We start from the raw sequence: 18,912 nt of genomic DNA, 5'->3' as shown, positions 1-18,912 counted from the left end.
AAGTAAATGAAGCTTGTATATGTAAGGAATCAAAAAACAGCATGTAGCACATCAAGCACTGTACACTTGTGGGGTTTTCCCCCAGAAGGGCATGAGTGTGCATCAAAGCCAGGGCTGCCCACTGTCCCAGGAGACCAATGCCTTTGGCTGTGATCATTCTCCCTCCTTCCCTCTGCTAGTACCTCCACCAGCACCACCCAGGCTGGTTTGCATTCCCTGGGCCTGTGAGTGTGTCCGGAATGTCCCACACTGGAGCTCTGCACCCAGGGTTCCTGCCTCCTGAGTTCTTCCCGCACCTGCTTTGGGAAACAGGCTTCTTCTCAGCTCTCATGCTGTTTCAAGCTTGCCGCTTCTTGGGAAAGGGCTCTCCTGGTCACCTAGTCTTGACTCAGATGCTCCCTCCCTCCCACGGTCACTCCAGTGCCCTCCCCCATTCTCTAGCGCCCCGCCGGGATTTGTAGGCGCACGTGTCTTGCATTTTTTCAGTGTCTGTACCCCACAGCAGATGTCCAACTCCATGGGGCACGTCTGATTTCTGTTTGAGGTCCAGCATCCAGTCCAGCACAGTGCCAGCATACACTGGACACTCAGTAAATGCTGGTCCAAAGTGAGAATAAGTGAGTGACTGAATGGGTGCTGTGCTTTATAGAGTATTTCTCAGTGGTATGGGCGGCACATCTGCCCCTTCTGAGCTGGCCAGCTGTGATCTGCGCCCCCCGCCCCGTGCCCATCGCACTATAATCCCAGACCCTTTTATTCTTATAGGAGAGAAAGAAAAAAGTCAGAGAAATAATCAAATGCCTCTTTTAGAATTGAGATATATCCTACTCCTTCCCCTTTGGCATCTTTTTTACTTTGGTTGGGACCTGAGGAGGAGGATGCAGGAACAATTTTTTCCCACCTTGCCATGTGGATGTGCTCCATCTACTGGTCGAATCGGGTGACTGCACTCTTAATGGGTGGTAATGCCCTGTGCAGTGAATGCTGGAGGTCCAGTCTGTTCAGAAACAGCTGAGACTGTGCTGGGGTTTCTATCACACACTATTTTCCTCCTGGCATGGAAATGAATGGTAAAGCATGGTTTGCTTACCCAGCACACCTTTTGGCATCTCTAGCGCCCAAATTTTCATCAGGGTTTCATACACGCTGTTCTGTGGGCTTTGCAAGTTTGAAGTTGAGTTTCGCAGTCTAGCCCACAGTTTAAAAATCTGTAGTTTAACATCAGTGTTATCTAGGTAAATTATATTGAGCAGATCTTCAGCACTTGGGGGGATTCTGTCTGTGCAAGGTATCTCAAGGGGATATGGGTGTCACACCCATTTTTCGGTCTTTCTTAAGGAATCATGGGTTTGTAAGATAAAGGTTTCAGGGAGAGACTAGAATCCCTTTGTTCTCCTTGCGCGTGCATGTGTGCGCACACACAGCTGCGCACACACACCCGCGCGCACACACACATCAGGACTTAAATTGCCCATCAGGCTCAATAAGCAAATTCCACCTCAGTAAGGTGGAATTTGCAGGTTTGTTTTTTAAAAACCATATTTTTTAAATGAGAAACGTGTGCCTCTGTCAATGAACATTTTATGTCTCAGCTTCTATGCCCGGTCCCTTGTGTAAATCATAAACTAGCCCGTAAGTAAACTTAGGCAAGGGTGCCCAGGCAGTCTGTGGTCTGGGGCCTAAGTGGGTGCTCTCTAGACATTCTGCTCGGCTTGGCCGCTGCTGTGCTCAGAGGTTTGAACAAGGTCTCAGATGGTATTTTGTATTTTCGACTTGCACGACCTTACAGGGACCCATCCGACGCATCTGCCCAGGGGAGTCTCCTTAGTTACTGCCTCCTCCTCATTGCCACGCCAGAAGTAGCAAGAAGATGAAACTACCTTCATTCAGTTTGCGTACACTCAGTCTCAATTACAGGGTTTAAAAAATGTTAAGTAGTTGCTAACTTATTCCTGCTCATTATTATTCCAGAGAATTGTCACTTCATTTCCCAAGGGGAAGGTTTTGAACGAGGGTTTTGTGCCTGTCTGTGTGATCACTGGGTTATGGACGACCAGAGGATTTCGTAGCGACAAGTAGACTGAACGGACGTGCAGCATGGTGTGGTTTCCTCGGCTTAAGATAATTTCAGACAACTGAGCATGTACCTTGCCATCCCATCAGAGCAGAGGAGAGAGAGAGAAAGCCAGACCAGAAATACATGAACTTACCTAGAACACAGCCATCAGAAACACCTAGAAATAAGCCATTTTAATGTCAGCACACATGTAAGTTCTGTGTGTTAAGGTCGAGCCCTACTTTATTTGAATTACCCGTTGGAACAAGCACCAACATAATTTCAGGGCTCGGGTCTTTGAAAGATTTCATCAGTGCCTCTTTTCCTGAAGTACAGCCAGTGCAAACACTGGTGAAATCTGCTCGTTCTCCTACTTCAGGTTCAGACAGACCGTGTTTGGACTCTCATTGTCCGTCTTCACTGGCTGCATAATTCCAGGCAAACTATTGAACCTCTGTCAGCCCCGGGTTCTGTTGTAAAATGGGGTAACAGTGCTAACTTCAGACTGTGCCGCTTACGTTGTTTTACTCTGTGCAAAGCAGTTAGCAAGGTGCATAGCCTACGAGCGTGCTATAAATTGTAGTGCTTGTTGTAATTATTGTTATTTCTGCACACGAAGGTGTTATTGTGTAGGTATATTGTAAATTTTCTACTAAGAGCCTTTTCTTGGACTCTTACTATCAGTTTTCTTATTCTAGGGAGCACTTCGATTTAAAGAATGGAAAATGATGTGTTTTGTAATGTTATATGATACATTTTTTCCCCCAACTGTTTTCTTCCAATTTTTTTCCCTAAGGGATTAGCAGCCTTAAAAATGTAGGTGGCGGTTTGGTCCGGCGTGGCCTCACAATCTGATCTTGAATTTGCTGTGTTGGAGGTTTGGGGTGCGGGGCGGTCCTGTAATCCCAAAATTAGTCTCCGAGGCAGGGGGATGGAGACAGTGACTGCTGGGCGAATCCCGGTTGTGGCGTTTCCCTCGTTCTTGACTCCAATTTAAACTAATGCCTTAATAGCTGATATTCCCTCTTCACCCCTGTCAGCTTAAGGACTATTAAAGTCAGTGGGAAGGACTCATCCTCTGGCAGAAAGACACCTTTACAGGGCCTCTCCTGGCCTGCGGGCCCCAGGCCAGGCCTCACAGTGGGCAGTGCTTGAGGACGGGCAGAAGCCAGGACCCCTGGGGTTCCTCCTGAGCGTGTGATCTCAATACCAGCTCCACCCTCCGCTTCCTCTCGGTCCACGGCTGCTTCTCTCTGCAATTAAGTCATTTCAGTCTCTTCTCTCATGATTTTTTGTTACCCAAGAGATGCTTGATGTTAGGGCAAAATACAGGCATTCAAGCTGCTCATAGCATTTAGGGATTTGGGGATTTGTCTTTTAATTACTGTGAAAACATGATTATTTAGGGACTAGCACCATCTCTGCAGAGCCTGGAGAATGGTGCAGCAACAGGGACAGGGGCTTATAAATAAGCGCTAAAACAGATGAGTTGGCAGGTCCCTGGGGCCAGGAGTGCAGGGGGTGGTGGGGTTGAGCAGGTAAAAAGAACTGGAGTAACTGGAAGTATCTTTCATCAACTCTAATCAACAGGTGAAGTCTCTTTTCTGCCTCAGCTTTTCTATCTGTAACATGGGCTAAGGCCTATTGCCTGTTAGCTATTGCTTAGCAGGTGTGTGGAATCTAGAACACTCTAATACGACCAATGTGCTTACGAGAAGGTGCTGGTCCGCCCCGACATCCAGTCTTTAATCACACTCACTTTTCCAGGCAGCAAGAAACCCCAACCTTTCTTTTATACACCTTCCTAGTCCACGTCACAGGGAGATGTATTTGACTTGTTGAGATGACTGGTTGTAGTCTGTGTATTTCACTTGCCCCAAAGTGTGTTAAATTTCTTGACGGCCTTCGCACCAAGGCCGTGTTGAGGGGCTGTGCCGGCTTGCTGTCCTCCCTGCTCACGCGTTTCATCTCCACCCCTAGTCCTGCTTGACCCCGACCTGTCCTTCCGGGTCAGAGCTAGTCCCTTCCCCCTGCCTAGGTCACATTCCTCTTCCAAGTGCTCCTACGGAGCCATTAGGCTCTCCCTGGGGATTCTCCACAGCTGTTGATTTTATTATGGCTAATTATTTAATGTGAGTCTCCCAAACAAGACTATAAATTCCATAAGGTAAACAAACCTGATGATCATGGTGAATTTTCACTCACTGTGTATTCCCTGCTCTGACACCATCATGCCTGATACTTTGGAGGTTGACAATGAGAATTATTAGTAGAATGAACTGATGACTAAGTGAATAGAGGAAGGAAATGTCCCTGTCACCTACCGTATTTATTTTGTATCTCTTCCCTGCTGTGTTCATACGGCCTCAGGGGCCTGCCTGCACACATAGTAGGCCCCCACAAAGTTTGTTAGGTAACCGAAGGGCATGTTGTGGATTGGGAGAGTAAAATTCCATCAGCTCTTAGGAGGAAGCCTTGCGGTTCCTGTGTCCCAAAAGTGGTCCTGTCTGGGATAAAATAGAGCCAATGAAGAACCATTTGTTTCCCCAGTGCTCTGCCTGCTCCCTGGGACCTGGGAGTGACACCTTAGCTGGCAGGCTGACCTCGGGAAGGATGTCATCTCTAAATCAGAGCCAGATAAAAGGTCTGGTGCAGTGCCAGGCGTATCTCTGACCATAAATCAGTCCAACAGATTCCACAGTGGTTCTCATGTAGTCCCTCAAGACATCCATGGGGCGTCTCTGAGAAGCGCATTAGCAGGGAGGCGGTGTGCATACTGTGCGATATCTCGCCAGCCTCTTAGCAAGTGAGTTTAGATAAATTAGGTATAGTCCTCAATTTCCTCTTCTGAAAAGTAAGAGGCATAATCCAACCTGCTTCATAAGGTTGTTGGAAGGTCGGATGGCCTGACAGACGTGAATGCTTTGCAGAGGGTTGGACTTGTAATAATCTCACAGTAAATGTTCGCTGTAATTATTATCATCATTTTGATTGATTGCGGGAGCTTCTTTTGCAACCCCAAGGCGATCCCTATGAATGTTTCTTCCTCCTGTCCACGTTTCCCCCTGCTTCTTCTGCCCACGTGCCTTTGGCCCAGACTTTGACTCTGAGGACCCACACAACATATCCAGGAATGACACCAATTATTCTGCGTCCTGCCTTACAACACCCATGCTGTAAAGGCCAACTTTGACCTGCTGAAAATTCTCATTGTACACTGACTAGAGGAGTGTGCACTCTGTACACAGGCACAAGTAAACGAAAAATGCTGACGGTGTGTGTGTGTGTCCAGCCAGATTGCCCCATGCCCTTAAATCATTTAAGCACACTTAATCTCATAGAACATGGTACAACTTCAGCAACTTCAGAATAAAAGTTGGTTAAAAATATCTGAGACATGGCACCAATGAACGTCCCCATCCGGTTATTTAAGGCAGCTTAAGCACTAACACAGAAACAGGACTCTGTTGGAAAAATAGCCACTCTCTTACAGAGTGAAACCTCTTGTTTTTTAACCTTAAAAAAATTCTCCTTTTATTTTTAGAGTTTGGATGAGAATGGGACTCCAAATCTATTTTCAAGCTGTCTGTTTCTCTGCTTGCTCAGAACTATCCTTAAAAAAAAAAACAAAACACGAAAACTTTTGTAATTTTTATTGAATTTATTGGAATGGCATAGGTTGAAAATTATATTGGTTTCAGGTGTATAGTTCTATAAAACATCATTTCTCCTTCTATCACCATTTACACCCCCTTTACCCTCCCTCCACGTACCCCTCTTTCTCTCTGGTGATCCCCAAACCCTTGTCTGTGTCTGTGAGGGTTTTGTTCTTAATCCCTTCAGCTTCTCCAGCCCCCAACCCCCTCCTTTCTGACAGCTGTGTCTGTTCTGTGTATCCATTACCTCTGTTTCTATTTTGTTAGTTTATTTTGTTCATTAGATTCCACATATAAATGAAATCACAAAGTACTTGTACTCTGACTGGCTTTATCTTGCTTTTTGTCCCTGGTGGAGGTATCTTGGGTAAGTTCCTTGACCTCTCCTGGCTTTGCTTTGTTCATCTGGGATGTTTGGCGTGAATGATCTCGGTGGTGCCTTCCAAGTATTAACATTTGTGTGTGTGTTATGATTTCTCTCACTTGTTTTGACCAGAAGCACCAGGGTTGTGCCTTAAGCATAAGATAGGAATGTGTTCATGCAACAAGTTGAAAGGCCTTCACTTGCCCCATTCCAGGTTCTGCGTCTGGGCTCAGACAGTTACGGTTATTTTCAGGCAGTTTTGTGCTAAGGGTGGGTTGGGTTTCTTTTTTCTTTTCTTTTCTTTTTCTTTTTCTTTTCCTGTGGACCTTATTGGATGCATGGCTATTTGGTTTCAGGAGAGAATTCTGTGTCTTGACACACACACACCGATGCCCTTGCCCTTGGCATGTCTTGGAAGCCCACAGACAGGGTCCTGGGGCTGCCTGAGTCACTGTTAATGTCCCAGACGGCCCAGGATGTTCCAATGGTTGCCTTTTGGCACTTGGCAGGAAAATCCTTTTCAGTTTAGTTTCAAGGTTGTCAGATATCATTATCCCCAAGTATTAAAATTTTCAAAGAAAGGAGGCAGTGTGTTTGATTTATAGAATAATCATCTTGTTTTAGCTCTAACTTGGCTTTGGCAATGGTTTTGCAAGCACTTGAAAATTAAATCCATTTTTTATGGCACTACAAGGTATTATCTCACTGCAAATGATAATTAAACACCTGTGAAATCAATTAGCCCTTTAAGCAGGGGAAAAAAGTTTTCCAATTATGTTTTCGCACCTCCAAAACTTTTATAATTCCAAAACCAACACTCGTGGAGAGGGATGTGGTAGCTCGATGTTTGGGGGTTAACTTCCCAGAAAGATCATCTCTAAATTTTGCTTTGACTTGCTCTCGAGTAAAGAAAGGCACCGTGTGGTACCAGCTCCCTTCCGCAGAAGATGTTGTTGCCTTTGGAGCTGAGTCCTCACCACTGCGTGTCTGACACGCAGCTGAGCGATCAGCTCCTCTTACAAAGGAAGGTACTCACATTGTGTTTTGAGGCCAAGTTTTACTTGACAGTTTATGTGAAAGCCAAGATACCTTAATGGAAACCAAGCAGCAAGATGTTCCATGTGACAGAATTGCTCTCTCTGTAAGGGCTCTGTAGCCAAGAGTTCTGAGCAATCTTTATTATAAATTCCAACTCTGAAAACAGACGGACTGGGTAATAGCCGAAAACTAACAGTGAAAGAGTGAAATCACGGCCGGCCTTTCAGCCCCACGGGATCACGTGTGTTTAATCATTGGCTCCGGTAACAAATTAGCTGTTCCAGATGCTTCTTTGGGGAGATAATCCACACTCCTGAAGCACTGGATGAATTTGGGCCATAGGCCTTAACAATTTGGGGCTCAAAAAAGAGAAAAAGAAATAAGGAATGGCAGGCCTTTGCCATCTTCTACACAATGCCTCGTTTTGTGCAAAGCCCATTCCAAGGAAACGTTTGCCTCATCCTTCCTGATACTCACGGGTGCTTTAGTTTGCGTCATGCTCTCACGCACACTCTCTCATTAGATCCTCCGTAGACCTTGTTTAGTGAGCAAGAGCACTCTGATTTCCCATTTTATAGGTGAGTGTGGGTGCTGAACCAAGGCGCCTTGCTTAAAATCAAACAGTTAATGACAAAGTCAAGACCAGCAACTATTTTCTAGAGGTTAATTAGTATAGGTTTCATCCTATCACTTTACATAAACATCTCTTAAAGACATTCTTTAAAAAAACTTTTTTCCTTAAGACATTTTTAATGGGATCTTGCTTTCACAGCAGATAGTATTTGGAGAGTTGATGAATCTCAGTGTTGACTAGAGAAATGAGGCTGGTATTGCATAAAACAAAGATGGAAGAGAGTAGTTCTTTATTCTTTTAGAAACGTCTTGTATGAATAATCCTGGTGAATGCGGCCAGCAGCTTGGGCATTGTGATCTCATAGGTATTCTTCCCCGAGGAAAAGGAAGGATATTGGGCATTCCTTCAGCAAACATTTGTTAAGAATCCTGTATTCAGTCTTAAGATTCCTATGGTCCAGGCACAGGTCTGGGAGCTGGGGTCACAGTGCTGAATAAAAACCAGTAAGCTCCTGCTCTAATGAAGTATACTTTGGATTTCTATGGAAGACAGCGAGCCAGGAAAACAAACATATGTGTGATTCAGACAACGGTAAATACTAGAACAGAGACGAACCAGGGCAATGATTGGACGGCGAGTGCCGGAACACGGGCCGGCCAGTGAGGGGCGTCTCTGGGCAGCGACATTTTGTCTGAGTGTCCACATGCACCTGAGGTAGATTTGGGAGAAGAATGTTCCAGGCAGAGGGCATCACAAGTACAAGTCCAGGAGATGGTAAGGAGCGTGGCATCTTGAGAAGCAGAGAGGAGGCCAGTGTAGCTGTAGCTGGTGAGTGAAGGAGAGGATGGCCAGTCCTCCCGGGGGGGGGGGGGCCTGTTGGGCTGAGGTGTGAATAGTCTTCTAAGTGCCACAAGGAGCCATTGCAGGGTTTTCAGTCTGGGAATGAACCTTTTCTAGGTATCTTTGGTTGCTCTTTGGAAAATGGATTGAACCTAAAATGACTCAACCTGTTCTTGCCTGAACCTACTATGAACCAGAATATGCTTCTTGTTGCTCTCTCTGCCCAGGTGGATAGATCCCCAGGAGTAGAATTAAGGAGATCCAGGGAAAAAGAGAGTGAGGAGACCTGGTGCCCCTACAGTTACAAAAACCATTAGGTTTTTTGCATCTTTGTTTCCCCAGTGCTCATTGAGCTACCTGGCATCAAGGAGCTGCTCAGTATTCATTTGTCCAGTGATCAAATACTAGGGCATCTTGAGGGACAGCTGGTCTACCTCTCCACTCTCAGATGCTCAATTTTTTTTCTGTCCCATAGCTTCTTCCCAAAATGAGGCCACCTAGGAGTTGGCTAGCTCCTTGACTGCTTCTCCAGGGAACAAGTGTTAGCAGAGTTGGTAGAGGAGGAGGGAGAGGTGACTCAGAGCTTCCCAGACTCTCCTGGGGGCACCATTGTGCTTCTGCTGAAGGAAATGGCAGAACAAAGATTTCCGGGCCTTCCCAATCTCCAGTGACCAAACCCTCACGGGAGGCTGATCTGGTAAATAAAGAATTAGGTTGTTAACCATCACACAAACTTTTATGTCCCATGGACACACGTGTGTCATTAATTTGTAAATTCACATGCCCAGATGGGAAAGATTGAACTGTCCATAGCTAGCTGGCTTCATGCAGCTTTCACATTATGTTGATATCCTATCTTTTTTTCTTTTTCTTTTGATATTTCACCATCCCTGCCTCTCTGGTTCTGAGGTCTCATTTGCTTATGCAACCCAAAGGCCCAGGCGTGAGCTGGCCCTGGCTGTCAAAGTCAGAAGGTGGATCCCAGGAAAGGCAGAACTAAGAGAGGAGACAGGAAAGTGAGGCTAACGGGACCGGCCATCATTTCATTAACTGTAATTGGATTCTCAAGGTATTTTATAATCACTTGAGCAGGAGGACCAGACGGAAGGCTTAAGCGCTGACGAGGAATGCAGGGCATGCCAGATCCACTGCTGGCCAGCCTCTACGTGGCCTCCTCTGGTGAGGGGAACGGCCAGCAGGAATTCCAAGCATTCTTCTAATCCCAGGGCTGCACAGGCCAGTCCATCTTAGCTCAAGAAAGCAAGTGGTCAGAACCTTGCGTGGGCCCAGTTTTCTTTGGGGAGTAGGGAGTCACGGCCTTTGGGCCAGTGCATTGTTGATCATTATAGAAACTGGGAGGAAGTTCTGCAAGGTTTCCCCCTGCCCCATCTCAGACACACAGGAAGGCCAGCAGGAGGTTTGGTTTGAATAGCCCTGCGCATGCATTCAACTCGATTGGCAGTTACAGGTATACCCCATTTTACTGAGCTTCACTTCACTGTGCTTCCAGTTGTTGAATTTCTCACAAATCGAAGGCAAGACCTTCCACCAGCAAGAGGGATTATGACTCTCTTCATTGCTATACTTGCCTTGTTCTGTGTTCTGGAGCTGAATCTCAGTATCTCCAAGGTGTGCCTGCAATGCTACTATTTCTCAGGGCTGGTGCAGAGAGGAGCTGAAAATTTTAGCAGCCTGCCAGGCCTTTAGCAATAAAGGGATAGAAGATGTCAAAAAGGAAGGACCCCCTCCCCCGCAAAAAGACACTATTTTCTATTCTCTAAATTGGGCTTAGCCTAAATACAGGAGTGAAACTCATCCTAGGAAGACCTGGCATAGTCAAGGGCTGGGCATGTTGTTATTAGCTAAATACGTTGCCTCTCTTCTGTGTTTCCCCTTTGCTTTCATGTCTAAATGCAAACCAGTGGGCTCTGAGCACTTTGCATCCACTTAATACCTGTTTTTTGAGTGGCTGCTCTAGGCCAGACCCTGGAGTAGGCGCTGGCCCAACAGTAAATAGGAACACAGTGCTGTGTCCTGCAGTCAGTGGAAGGGAGACAAGAAAGTGGGCAACTTGATACAGAATGAGCGACGGACCGGTCAGCCCAGGGTGCTGTGTGAGCCTGAGAGGTTCTGTGGCCGAGTCTCAGGGGTCAGAAAAGGCTTCCTGCAGAAGTGGGAATGCAGCAGAGGGAGGAAAGAGGGCTGGGGTGAGGAGTGCCCGGGCAGCAGCCCGCTCCTGGGACTCGGCTCGTCCCAGAGGAGTGGCCATCTTGGAATAGACGCTCGGTGCTGCTGGTCCCTGCCACTGGTATTCCCGCTTCAGTCCACACTCTTGGCCCTGCTCCACTTGGCCTGTCTTTGTGGCACAGAGCCTGGTGAAATGTTAATGGTAAGATAATGACCTCGGGCTTCCCAGTTGCCCTTGGGCCTGTCATGGACACTTGGTTCTGCAGCCGAGGACTCTGCGCACCTCTTCTGGACCCATTCATCCACCTGAGGTCATTGTCATGGCTGGCTCTTTTCTTGTCACTCCTTTCTCTCCCCCCTGTACCCAGGTAGCCCTTGATTTAGCATTTTCAGAAGTGCTTAATTGCAGCCGAAGAATATAGACCCGTATTTCCTGGAATTGCATTGATTTCAGAGCATTCTGAAATTTGGGATTGCCGAGCACAAAAGCTGGCGCTCCCAGAGTGGTGGGCACACAACACAAGGTACAGATGATGTGTCATGGAGTCGTACAGCTTGAAACCCGAAGCATTTTATTAACCAATGTCATCCCAGTACATTTAATTTCAAAAGATGCTGGGGCTCTAAAGCCTCACCTCCTTCAGCAACCCCCTGGGATTATGTCCCCTGGCACACTGTGCTCAAAACCTGCCGTTCTCCCTGCGCCGGCACCGTGTTCCTCCGTCCTGCCAGGCAGCCCTGAGAGGCGACAGAGCCTATTGTGGGCCCTGCCCCCCTGGTCCAAGCCTGCGGCACCCCTGTTCCACTTCATCATGTGTAAGATGGGGCCGCTTCACGTGTGGCTGTAGAGCTGAAGTACCATGATGAGCACGGGTTGTAGACACCTGTCCTGCCGACGGGACATTGAACGAGCACAGGGATTATGGTTATCAATGACGGCTGAGCTTTTTTCCACTTGCTTTTATATATTAGCCACTGAGCTGCTAGCTCGTGTGTGGGAGGCAAGATGGCCTTTCCCTTCCGGAGCGCAAAGTGCACCTGGGGCGTGTATTTATTAATGTGTGCAGGTGGAGGTTATCAGCTGGTCTGATAGGGTATCAGCTGGTTCCAGTTGTGGACTCTGAGTAGATGTTTAGGATAGAGACAGAGTGCGGAGGGGGGTTGGCATAATATGGGATTATGTCCCTAGTGTTCAAATGGGATGTTTGATTCCAAACATTTTTCTGGCTCTTCTTCCCTGTGAAAAGCAGGTATAGTCACATCTAACTCCCAGTGTGGCCGTGAGGTTTAGCTGGGATAACGTGTGCGTGTATATGATGTCATACCTCCCACAGGGGCCTCCCGCCCCAGCCAGTGCCCACGAAATGTTACCGCTCTCCCTATACTACATCGAAATGGATTTTCAATGGACATAAACAGGGACAGTCTTGTACTGAAGCCAAAGGTGATAGGGTGAATTGAAACACCTGTCCCTGATTGTCACCAGTCTCGCTCTCAGCAGTGGACGCTGGGGTGGGCAGCCTCATTCTCATGAGCATCACAAAGAAATAAATTTATAATCCTCAACGATGACTGGGTGTCCAGAGGTGCCAGCGGCAGGAACCACACCACCTCCAAATAGTGAGCACCCTCCTGCTGGGGGCACTGCATGTCCCCAAGATTGTGGCCAGTCTGGTCAGCCAAGCGGGAGTTTCACTTATCTGCATGTACCCAGCACAGGACATGGAATAGCTCATTCGTGTGCAGAAAGACTGTGAGCATGAGTGGCATGAAGAAGCAGAGGCCCCATGGATGTGGCGAATTCTCAGAGACCACAGGGGCCTGTATTTTTCTGTAGGAAGCTTACAAGACATCAAACACAGTACAGTGGCTGGCTAGACCCATTTTCTAGCTAAAATATCGACTCCTGTACATTTGTTTCTCAGTTCCAGGCTGTGCCGTGGGTCAATTTCATATTATTACATGTTATGAACTTCTCAGTTTTTGGAGAAATAATTGAAATTTTAAGGGTTAAATCTGTAAAGGCCAAGAAAGGGTCAAAGGCAGCATAGGTAGCAAATAACAGAGCACCGTCTCTGATGGACCTGGGGTGCATGGGGTGGAGTTTGAGTAGGAGGGAGGGTCTCTTTACGTTTGTTGCTAATACTTGAAACTAGTGAACTGCTTAGGACGTTACTCCTTTACTCCATCAAGAAATGTTACTTGCAGACACGGCGCTTGGGTGGGCTGACCGAGGAAGCAGCATGATGTTACTACAAGCAAAGACCCTTTAGAGTTTGAGAACCTGAGTTGGAGCCCTTCTGGCCGCACAGCTGTGTCCTACCTTGGCGAGGTCACTGGGCTCTGACCTTAATGCTCCCCATGAAGTTGGGTGCTATCAAGTCGTGAGGCTTCCTGTCGGCGATATGTCATTCTTCTGCGTGACTCGTGACCACCCACACAGGATCTCGTCTGAGCCTCAGGAGACAGCACACGCAGTCTTCCCACCAGCACATGGCCAGTGTCAGCAGCCTCACCCACTCTCCTCCCGGCCTCCCCCACCCCAGACTAGGTGGTTTCTTTTGCTTCCGTGGCATTTTTTCCTGCCTTGAAACTTCTGCTTCCTGTTAGCCTGTTGCCAGGCTAATTCTTGCTTCTTCTCTAGTACTTAGCTCAGAATGTCCCTTCCTCCAGGAAAAACCTCTGCTTCCCACACTCCCCACCAAAGCTCCCCTGTGGCTATTGTTCTCTGCATAATCCCCACTTGTGCCCCCATCTATACCACCACACCATTCCCTCACTTAATGGTAATCATTTGATAACACGCCTGCCTTTTCACTGGTTCCTCGAGTGGTACCTGATACATGGTAGACATTCAACTAAAGCTTGTTGAACGAATGAAAAAAAAAGCACACAAGGAAATGCTTCATGATTTCCTTTGATTTTGCTTATCCCAGTCTCCTTTAGGGAACAGCAGCAGTCCTGCACTGTTTTCGTTTTCTTCCTTTTTTTTCTTAAGGGGTGTTATTCAAACCCAGGAGTAAGCAAAGATTAAGTACTTATGAGGGTGGGAGCTGGAGGGGGCAGACCAACTGTAGATGTAAAGTTTCTCTATAAATAAATCCTTGAGACAAACTGACAGTATCCTGGCGAGACTAGAATCGTGTGACTGGGAGTTAAGAGGCCGGATCACTGGCTTCTTCCCTGCCCTCTGTGATTAGCGAAATACTGCTCGCATGGCAAGTGTGCGCGCTGCAGGGGGAGCATGGGGACCCCGGAGGACCCATGGGCCCGCCGCACCAGCAACGTCCTCGTCTGCGTGGCTTTGACAGTAGTAAGGCACATTCCTTTCAATTAGAAGTTGCTGTTCCACTGTGATTCACAGCTTGTTTCCAGTTTACTTTAAAGGGTCTGCTCCACACTTCTTCCTGGCTCAGTCTTTGGGAATCAGCTCTCTTTTTATTTTCATTTTTATTGTACCAGTTTTAAAAATGTATTTATTCCTCTCATCCTGATACCCAAGGTACCACAATAACTTGTGATTCCATAGTGTATTACAGTTTATAGTGTGAAGCCTTGATCTTGTTTGTTCTTCACGACTTTGAAGCTCGGAGATGTTAAACAATTTGCACAGGGTTCCATAGGAGTAGTAGATACAGAACCCAGTGCCTTACCCAGGTTTTCTAACTTCACATGTATTTCCCATTACAATCTATCGTCTCCCCTTGGCTGTAATGATAATAGCTACCATATACGGATTGCTTATAGTGAGCTGGGCTTTACTTAAAATATATCATTTAATCCTCACAATGGTATTAGTCACATTTTGCCAGCCTCGAAACTAAGATTCAGACAAATAACTTTTCCAAGATCACTCAGCTTGGAAATAGCAGAGCTGAAGTTCGAACCCAGATCTGGCTGTTGCTAAAGCTGCTTAACCAACCAAGCTTTTGATTACTAAGCTCTTAACTCACTGCCACGCCAGTAGTTCTCAAAATTTAAGGTGCATCATAATGACCTAAAGGATTTGTTCATACACAGAATTCTGGGTCCTTCCCCCAGAGTTTCTGATTCAACAGGCCTGGGTGATGCTGAGGAGTTAAGTTTCTAGCAAGTGCCTAGGCAGCGCCCCTGGTGGGGAGAATGCGCTTCGAGAAACCCCGGGCTCTGCCACACTGCCCACCACGGCCAACCCCCCTTCCCAGGGGCGCTGAATTACTGCCAGCAAAAATGTGTTTCATATGGAGGGGAAGGACTTTAATTATGCTCTATTACACGGCCCATTTTAAATGAGGTGTATCCCATATATCACGCTGTACAACTTTGAGGAGAAAATTATGATGCCCGCAGGGCGGTGCCGCTTTCGGGGTTAAATTCGGGGTCATGTCATTCTAATTGCATTCTCCTTTGCAGTCGTTTATGAGAACTGTCCTCTCTGTCATCACCTACGCAACGGGGAACTTAATGCCCATCCGAAAGGGTAACAAAACCATTTATTAATAGAGCCGAACGTTCTCGGAGATTAATTGCCTCCCTCATCCACTTACCTCCTTGCTTAGGATAGTCTCCTGTTACTTAAGAAGTATACGATTTGCATTTTTAAGCTGGAGTGATATCGGGGAGAATTAGCCCTCCCTGTCATCTCCTCATCTTTCTCCCCAGTCTACTGGTAACCATTAATCTGTTTCTGTAATTACGTTATCTCATGAGTGCCGTGTAAGTGGAATAATGCAGTATATAGCCTTTTGGGATTGGCTTTTTTACTTGGCATAATTTCATTGGGCTGGTTGGGTAGGTCAGTGGTTCATTTTGTTTTATTGCCGAGAAGTATTTCCAGGCTATAGATGTACCGCAGTTTGTTGAATCATTTACCCATCGAAGGACATTTGGATGGGGTCCAGTCTGGGGCTATTAAGGATGAAACTGCTGTGAACATCCATGGACAAGTTTCTGCGTGAAGATAAGTTTTCATTTCTCTGGGATAAGTGCCCACATGTGCAATCGCTGGGTCATGTGCTAAGCCTGTGTTCAGTCTTACAAGAAACTGCCAAGCTACCCTCGGTCTTGGCTGCACCATTTACCTCTCCACCAGCAGCGTGTCCGGGCTCCACTCTCTCTGCAGCCTGGCCTGCACCTGTTCTCATCCCTTAGCCTGATTAGGGCCATGCTGGTGGGTGTAAAGTGATCGCTCCTTGTAGTTTTGGTTTGCATTTCCCTAATGACTAATGCCCTTGAGGATCTTTTTATGGTGCTTTGTGTCTTTTCTTTGGAACAATATCTATTCAAACCCTTTGTTTTAAAATTGGATCGTCTTTTTATTGTTGAATTTGGAGAGTTCTTTACATATTCTTGATACATGCCCTTTCTCAGATTTATAATTTGCAGCTCTTTTCTCTTTTCTATGGTTGTCTTTTCATCGTCGTAATGGGTGTTGGGAGAGAGGAGCCCAGCCTTCCTAGGTAGAGTCCCCTGAGCTTCTGTAAGGCGGGGCTGGTAGGGGCTGGTCAGGTCGAGGAGCAGAGCCTGGTCCAGATGCCCCAGACGGTCACTGTTCTTACCGAGATTTGGCAGAGTCCCTTGAACAAATGTTTTTCCACTTATAATTACGCCCTTAGGACAATTTCCAGAAACTTTAAATGAATTTTTAAAAATAATTTTTACGAGCTAAATTGCTCTTTTCCTGGGGAGAGGGGCCACGGAGTTCTCTACTGTGTCAACCTAGAAGGCCAGCCTGTTCTGGTTGTTGGTGACCCTGTGAGAAGTTCAGCAACTAGGGCAGGACCTTCCCTCGCCAACATTTGCAGGACTGGACCAGTGCCTAGAACGTAGCGCCTGAAAGAGCGACCCAACGAGTGAATGAGTGGAAGCATGGTGGAGGAGGGAGATGTAGGGTATGTGAGAACGAGAAAATGGCGGGGGGTAGGGGGGCTCCCCAGAGAGTGTGAGGAGGGAGGCACCCAATCCACACGTGGTCCTTCTGGAGCCATTGTCTGCCTCCCTTGCAGAGCATCATTACTCCTTACAGCACAGCAGCAATTCACAGGCCCATTGTCACCGGAGCCCAACAGAGAGCCTCGTTCACCGGCTGAGTGGGGTTAGAAATCCGGAACTCATTGTTGTGAGCGATGCGTGTGTACGTTCCGTCTGTGTCTTTGGGTGTCATGAGGAATACACGTGCTAGACATCCATTGTGTGCCCATGAGCAGACTTCTATACACACACACACATGCACAGGCACATGCAGGAGTTACGGAAAACTTTGGAGGGGTGGGGTGTTCTCAAGGGACACTCGTCTTTCTTACCTGAAAGTCACACGGGAAAGAAAGGAGTGTTCATACAATCTTGGGCCAGCTAGCCCAGCGGGCTTGTTTGGCAGGCGAGGAAATGGAGGCTCAGAAAGCCCCTGTTTTGTGCCCGTAATCTCACGTCTACCCAGTCGTGGGTTCCTGCAAGAATGCTCTTCCCACACTGCGTGGGAAGGCACACACGCTTCAGTCACGCACGCACGCTTTCTTTGCTGCTTCAGCAAATATTCTGCACAACCACGTAAAAAACCAAGTTATGCCCAGGCCTCACTGTCATTTGAATTTGGCCTCTAACTTTTCTGCCTTCTCTCTCCCTCCACTCTTTTCCTAGAGTAAACTGTGCACCTGGCAACTTTGAAACTTGTTACAATCCAGAACATTAATAGGACTTTACATTTTTAGCAGCCTAATGAGGAGGATATAGGACCTTCAGTACCAGCCCCTCGGGGGTTTCTATTCTTGGCATTTATTAAACTTTGCTGTAGCCTGAAGTGTATTTGACCTTTTTATATTAAAAAATTCTATTTAAATGTTATACATGTATGTATGTGTTCATGTGTGTACACATGTCCTTCTCCATCAGTTAGGCAGAGATTCAGACATTATCAGTGCTAGAAGGTGAACATGCTTGTCAGTCATTTCCCTTCATTTGGTGAGGAAGAGAGAAGTGAAGCCATTGCCATCAGAATTTAATATTTTTCTTATTTAGCTAAATTTGAGCCCTCTTAAATCTATTCTGCTTTGAAGTCTATTTTGCAGTTTAATTAATGCAGCGAGGGTTTTTATTTTACTCTCAATGGAGATAATCTTAATCCATTCACAGTGACCTTTTCTTGTGCAAATTAGTTCTACACGCTTGTTTAAGCAAATGGTCCTTTGCCTGACGTCTCTTCTTAATGACGGGTTTATAATTGAAAATTGGCTTCCTCCCATACGCCTAGTTTGTATGACAATATAAAAATAGATGTGGACTTTAAAAATATAAATTTATATATCAGGGCCCCAAAAAGAGGAGGGAAGACTGCAGTGCCTTCAGGCTATGATTAAATTAGACTGAGAGGCAGAAAATGCTGGTGGCGTGTGCGGCTGTCCAAGTCACACCTGTCTGCGGAGCATTGGAAGTTCCTGAAAAATGAGACTGCTTTTGTCTTAGCTCCGAGAACCTGGGCTTTCACAGGATGGGAGCCATCTCCAGTTTCTCAAGTTTTCCTAAGTTTGTCATGAACTGGAGACCACATGCTGACGACGATGTTTGTGGAAATCGCATTTACACTGATAACCCTAAACAAAACGAAAGGCTCCTCATCGCCCCTACATTCACCAGCATTGACAGCTGACACTCCTGTTCGGCATTTTTTCAAGTGATAAAGCAATGAAATACCATCAGGTGGTGTTTGTAGGGAAGAAACGGTCACAAATTCGTATTCCTCTTTCCCCATTTGTTAGGCTGGCTCCTTCCCCTGTGAGTCATGTCAGCCACCCTTCCCCAGCAGTGTCCGGGGTAACTGAACGTTCTTGGTTAAATGGAGAAACTCCGGCTTGAAGGAGAAAATAAATGTTGTTTGGTGCTTGTAATGGAGGTTTTCGGAGGAGGTTTTAATAGCATGGTTTCATGGGGTGGGGAACAAGAACAGTCTTAGTTTGGTGAATGACATGGCATTAAAAAAGGAAACATTGGTGGTGATTTTTTTTCTTTTAAGCTTATGGGAGCAGCGCTTTCCTCCAGGACACAAAAGTTTGATTTTGCAAAACAAAGGCTGAGCGAGCCAGATTGTTCCTGGGGCCATCTGACTTGTCCTTAATGGACTGTTTGCAAAAGACCCCAGTGGCTTTAGCTAACAGGAAGGTTCCTGTGTGTTCTCCACACAGTAGCCCCCATGCCCCCGTGGAAAAGTGAGAACTGCCCACCTGGC

The 18,912-nt window shown here is 46.7% G+C and overlaps 1 protein-coding gene across 1 annotated transcript in view; it reads left to right on the top strand.

The window, feature by feature from the left end:
• EXT1 (exostosin glycosyltransferase 1) overlaps positions 1–18,912 on the top strand; it is a 268,679-nt gene that overhangs the window by 215,562 nt on the left and 34,205 nt on the right. The window lies entirely within an intron of this gene.

This window comes from Sturnira hondurensis, unplaced genomic scaffold (assembly GCF_014824575.4).
Source record: "Sturnira hondurensis isolate 20B ecotype Veracruz unplaced genomic scaffold, ASM1482457v3 Scaffold0006413, whole genome shotgun sequence".
NCBI classification, from domain to species: Eukaryota; Metazoa; Chordata; class Mammalia; order Chiroptera; family Phyllostomidae; genus Sturnira; species Sturnira hondurensis.
This window is presented reverse-complemented; position numbering and strand designations above follow the sequence as displayed.